This window comes from Eumetopias jubatus, unplaced genomic scaffold (assembly GCF_037043125.1).
Source record: "Eumetopias jubatus isolate StellerSeaLion01/CBP00866 unplaced genomic scaffold, mEumJub1_p1.0 scaffold_2, whole genome shotgun sequence".
Lineage (NCBI taxonomy): Eukaryota > Metazoa > Chordata > Mammalia > Carnivora > Otariidae > Eumetopias > Eumetopias jubatus.
Genome location: NW_028274808.1, coordinates 22,735,021 through 22,741,665, shown reverse-complemented (window position 1 = coordinate 22,741,665; position 6,645 = coordinate 22,735,021).

Below are 6,645 nucleotides of genomic sequence, written 5' to 3'. Positions count from 1 at the left end.
CCCTATGAAGAATGCAATCTTATATCACATACTATGTACACTTATCATATTGCTTTAATTTTCTTTAATCTGAATTAGTTTCTTCAACCTTCCTGGACCTTGATATTTTTGAAGAGTAGAGGCTGTTACTTTGTAAATGTTTTTTAATTTGGATTTATCTCGTGTTTCCTCATGATGAGATTCAGGTGTTACATTTTGAACAAGAATACCACATAATATGTCCCTCTCAGCATATATCTTATTATTAAAAAATGATACTGGTTTGTTCCAACAAGAGCTTTTTAGAAATGAAAATCTTCTACCTCTGCCCCTTGTGCAGTAAATGAACACCCTAGATAGCCAAAAACTGAAACACAATCAAATGTAATCTAGTTCCCCAGCCTCCTGAGGAGAAAAAATAAAATATAGATCATATAAAACTAAAGGGAATATACTTTTTTCCAACTTCAGAAAGCTCTTTTCTTTTTTATTTTATATTTGGTTTATATGCCTATATATTATTGCATTTTTTTTCAACAAATACTCATTGCCTACATGCTATATGCAGACATTTTTTTTTTTTTCCTGCTGGGCACCAAATTCCTTCAAGTTAAATGTTTGTTACCCATTGACTTCATTTTCTATTCCAGACAATCCTAATTCCACTCACCATGACAGTATCAAGATGCCTTCAATGAAGTCACAATTTCTTTTTAATCTCCAGTTCAAAAAAAACCATGTTTAAATCTAATTCTATTTACCAGACTACATTTTATCTCATTTACCTCTCCTGGTATAGAACCTCCCCAGTCTACAGCCTCCTCTCCTGAGTCTCCTTGTCCATTTCTGATGACCGCTTCCCACCCATTCTGTTCAGTGGGCTATTAGCCCTACAAACCACTCCTTGACTATTTTTCCTCGAGTTTTCCAAAAAACTCCCTTCACCTTCTCTCAAATTATGATCAGTTTTTCCTGGAACCCCCGACCTATCTTTGCAGGTGCTTTCTGGAAATCTCCACTTTGACATCTTACAACAACCTCAAAGTCAGCCCTACCCCTTACCTCTAGCCCAGCTTTACTTCCTGGGTTTCTCTGGGTAGTGGCCTCCCCTTGCTTCAGTTTAGAACATTGCTGAGATCCCCACAAGGGATGGCCTTTGGCCTCTGTTGCCACTGCCCCTCACTGCTTCTCTCTCTGCTAAATCTTGCTGCCCTCAGCACTCACAGGTGTTTCTAAGAGCACTCACCAATAAAAGTCATACATGGAAATCTCTCAGAATCTGTCTCCAAGGGAACCCAATGAATGAGACAACCTCTAATCTGCTCGATTTGGAAGGAACAGATTTTAATGATTTGGCAGAAATTTCTACCTAGAACATTGCTTTAAGGAAAGAGAGGATATTACCTCTTAGGGATGGACTAATGGTAAACTATTGAGCTGCATCCCTACCCAAAAGCACTGAATAGAGTAAAGCCCCGCATATGCTGTCCTGCCTCACCTCATCAAAGTAAGCAGCATTTTACACAGGTCCCGAAAGCAGGTTTTACCAGGTGATGGTAACACTGGGACCTGAGCCCCAGAGCTTCTATGCTGTGTTGCTATTTCTATACTTGCTTACCTGCTCATGAAGGCTCTGCTCCATCAGGTGCTTAGATAATGTAATATTTTAAGATGTATTTTGAAACTTTTAGAAATAAAGGAATCTTCCCTGGTATTTTTGAAATACTATAATGGTTGGTAATACCTACATTTAAATGCTATAATACCATGTTTCACTATAAGCATATTTATGAAGTTAAGAATAAACTTAGCAAATGACTTTAAGAAATGCAGAAGGAAGTAGATTAATAACAGTTTTTTTGAAGGAGGTATGAAGGGGGATAAACTTACTATTTTTATCTACTGTCGTGCTACATGACATTATACCAAAAGCTATATATATTCCACTTTGGCATGATGAATTGGTAGAAAGTTAGCCATTTGATTTGAGTACTTTTAAAAAATCTAAATATAGCAACTACTATCCTTTCTGTTCCTTGGTGCCACTGAAGCAAGGTGCTTGTTTTCACTGAGGCTGAATAAAGTATATACCCAATCTTTACATTTGGTATAGTCTTTATCATCTCAATGTCTAGCATGAATAGCTTTCCACTTTCTTCTTTTCCAAATGTATAGTTTGTATTATTAATAGATTTAAAATAGCATGTATATTCTGAATATTTCATTTATGGCAAGCACTGTACCAAAAACAAACCATGCAGTTAGAATTCAAAGTCAAGCATTCTGACCCTTTAGTGGCCACAAAATCACCTTTCTGAAAATATATGATATTAGGAACTGAATGTGTGTATTCCCCCAAAATTCATATGTTTAAAGCACTAACTCCCAGTCTGGTGGTATTTGGAAAACAGAGCCTTTGGGAGATAATTAGGGTTAGATGAGGTCATGAGGGTGGGGCCCTCATGATGGGATTAGTGCCCTTCTAAGAAGAGAAGGCAGAGCGCTTGCTTCTTCTTCCCTCCCCATCACCTGATTCATGGACCCAGATGTGAGAAAAGAGACGAGGTGGCCATCTGCAAGCCAGGAAGAAAGCTCTCACCAGGACACACGTGGGGCTGCACCTTGATCTTGGACTTCCCAGCCTCCAGACCTGTGAAAAACACATTTCTCTTATTTAAGCCATCCAGTCTGTGGTATTTTGTTATGGCAGCCTGGACTAAGACATGTAGATTTTATGAGAACTTCAAGTGACTTAAAAGTGGGAAAATAGTCAACAGAGATTGGGTGGGTTATTTGCCACTGGGACATTTTGTGAGGGTATCCTAATCAATAAGTCACTAGCTTTTACTTTTGAACAAGCTGCCAATTCTTCACAAGGCTTAGAATCATATTTTTGTTTTACTTTTCCTTTGCCTAAGAAATATGTCATTTGTGGTTTTATAATTTTTGAGCTGGAAATAATTTATGCTGATTTTTCTTAGACTCTGTGCCATATTTTCTCAGTCTCACCTAGTACATGTTTCTGATTTCTATTAAACGTATGTTTTCTAAGAAGTTTTTCTCTTTAGACTGAATGTGGAGCTGGTATCATAAAGTTAGAATTTTAAACACATCATTACATTTGCTATTAACAGTAGTATTCAATGTCAATTTTCCAGGCAAGAAGAACATCTCAGCACCACAGATAGAAAATGAAATATTTGAAACATCCAGAAACATCTGCCAGTCTCCAGTGAATACTCTGCAATCAATCTGTGCTATCATAAAATAAGAATAGAGGTCTTTGCTTAGAATTACTAGCACACAGTACCTCATTAACTAACCCAGCCAATCAATTAGGGTCACTGAAAGGTGGCATAATAGGACTTTGGGGGAACATAACCATTTTCCTCATTAAATACTAACAAGCCAGTTCTCATACTTTTCTGATACCATTATGTTCCCTACATTTCCTCCCTGCCCATTAACTATAGTCCTAATAATCACATATCTGCTTATAGCAGCCTGTCTTTTTAATTTACCTGCTGTATCAATTTTGAACATATTCCCCTGGTAGTTACAGATTTTCTTCCTTTGGCAAGAATGTCAGTCCAAAACAATCTTACCTTTCATTTATAAAACTGCTTGAATCTTTTAAGCAGTCTGGTAATAAAGTGCACAGTTGAAAATTTGAGTGACTATAAAATGAACTGCATGGAAATTGGAACAGTGATGAGGTGCCTTAATAATGTCAGGATGTGTCCCACATACGACACTCTTCTTGGGGTGAGGTGGCTAACTTACTAATTGGCAGAGGACATTCTGTTTATGCGAGTAACTATAATGAGATCTGTGCCAATGCTAAAGAACTTTCTCTCGGTTTTAAAAATAGCATATAAAAATGCTCTTGCAGAGATTCCTTACACAGTTGTTATACGAATCCATGTCAGTTAAACGACTTTTACTACTGAGAATACATTTCTTAAACTTGCGGTATTTTTGAAGTCATTTATGTAATAGAGGTAAGTTATTTGTATTCAAGACTGTGACAGAAGTATATGGTATTGTATATGAGCACGCATCCTTTTCTTTAGACAGATTTGTTCCCCGCCCCCAACTTTCTGCTCCTCTAACAAAACACTCTCTCTCAATTTAAAGACCTGTGGTCAGACTTTGTAGGTAGTTAGGAAGGTTGTAGATTAACTTCAAGGTGCCTGAAGATAGAGGGGACAAGTCACCATATGTGAATTCCTAAAATCATCAAAATTTGCCCAACTTGTTTTACAAAGAAGTTCAACATGGAGCTGAGCCATTTTTGTTTGTTTTTCTTTTACTGTTCTTCTAATTTATATAACATTTGATTTTTGTATCCTATTTCTTCCACATTAAAAAGCACTCCTACGTGAAATAGTTAAGTTTAATATCGGTTGATCTCTCATCATGTTACTTTCAGTACCCTTTGTTGGGTGGTCATTTGGAAATGATGAGCATTTTGTTTCCTTTATTGTTTTTGGAGGACATTTTTGAGTATCCGTACAACTCACAGAAGAGCTGTCCAGAGTCCAGACAACACAGAAAGTATCCTTTGGTCTGAATTATTTAAATAGTTCCCATCACTTCCTGGATTTACTTTGGCTATCGACATCTTCTCCATATAAACCAAAGAAATGATAGCCACTAACACTGAATAATACATGGTAAGCAACTAATAAATAATAATATTCCCAGGAGTGGTTTGCATGAATTTTAAATAACTGGTACCTTATCATTTAGCAATATTTATTATTTAGCATATTTACAAAGTATACTTACCAAACTTAAAAACAGAGAAAATACAGATTTCACTAAAAACTTCAAACCTTGATCAAAGAAATTCAAAATTTTTAACAAGAGTGATCAGTTTCTAAATAGGAGAATTCTGTAAATAATGGTTGATTGGTGTAGTAATACAATATGCATATCAAAGTTCTATTTATTTATAAATCCAAGTCACCTAAAGTGACAAAATTGTTCATATATTTAAAAATTGACAGCTTAAGATATAACTGGGCAGTTACATATAAAAGATATGACTAGAGAAAATAATGACATATAAATAAAAGTAGCATATTATGGATTGAAAAATGTGAAAAATGAGGAAATCCTTAATCATTATTTGAATTGTATTATATTCTGATATTCAATTGCATTATAAATGAAAAACTGGAAGACAAAGGAAAAAATTACCTGTTTTTAAAAGATTGTATTTATTTATTTTAGAGATAGAGAGTATGAGTGGGGAGAAGGGCAGAGGGAGAGAGAGAATCTCAAGCAGACTCCATGCTGAACAGAGCCCCATGTGGGGCTCGATCCCAGGACCCTGAGATCATGACCTGAGCCGAAATCAAGGTTGGATGCATAACCAAATGAACCACCCAGGTGCCCCCCCAAAATCATTCTTCATCCTACTACTCCGAGATAGACATTGGCATTATTTTGACATATATCCTCCCAAATTTTTAATGCATATTTGTTCCTTTTGCATTATTATAATAGTATATAGGCATTTTATATACTTCTTCACTTAATATATTGAGTCTGTGTAAAATTCATAAGTATACATTTTATTGCTGCATATTATTTCATTATGTGAAATTATCAATATTTTTTAAAGATTTTATTTATTTGAGAGAGAGAGAGAGAGAGCACAAATTGGGGGGAGGGGCAAAAGGAGAGGAAGAAGCAGACTCCACACTGAGCACAGAGCCTGACTTGGGGCTCGATCCTAGGACCCTAAGATCCAAAGGCAGATGCTTAATTGACTAAGTCATCTTGGAGCCCCTGAAACTGTCAATATTTATGTAACTATTTGCCTATTGCTGGTCATTTAACTTTCTTACTTTTCCCTATCATAATATTGTGATAGGCATCTTTGTGCATTTAATACTTTGTACATTTTGCTTCTGCTCAAAATAAATTCCCAGGAGTAAAATTGCTGGATAGAAATTTCCAAATACTTTCTCACCTTGGCCAAGTATACTTTAGCTGATTCTGGACTAGCCATGAATGAAAAAGTTTATTTTATAATGTTTTCAGCCAATGTGGAAGAGACCAAAATCTATTCTTTCCTTAATTCTCATAGAAGCCCTAAATTTCAGTTGGCACAGGACCATGTGGAAGAAAAACTACATTTCTTAGGCTCTCTTTCAACAAGCATAGCCATGTGACTCAGCTCTGCTTAGTAAGATGAAATGACATGCAAATGTGTTATGTGGCAGTTTCTAGGAATGTTTGTGGAAGATAATTTTGGATGCCTTGTGCTTACTCCTTTTTACTCCTTTCTCCTTTGAGCTCACTAGAACTTGATGTGATGGCAGGTCATCGTCATTGCTACGTCATGAAGACAAGGACCGTGCCCTAGAGGGATGAACTAGAAGGACCCTAGGTTCCAGCACAGTGCTACCCTTCTAGGCCTGGATTTGCTGCTTCTGAATTTTACATGAGGGAGAAATCAACTCCTCTTTTATTTAAACCACTGTTATTTTGACTCTGCTACATGTAGTTCAAACTAACTCTGTCTTATGCAGACAACTTCTATTTTATTTTGATTTTTACAAACGTGTTTTCAGCTAGATACATGGCATATTCAAAAGAACCACTTCAACCCATACAATACATAGAATTAAGAAATACAGGACTGATTTCAGT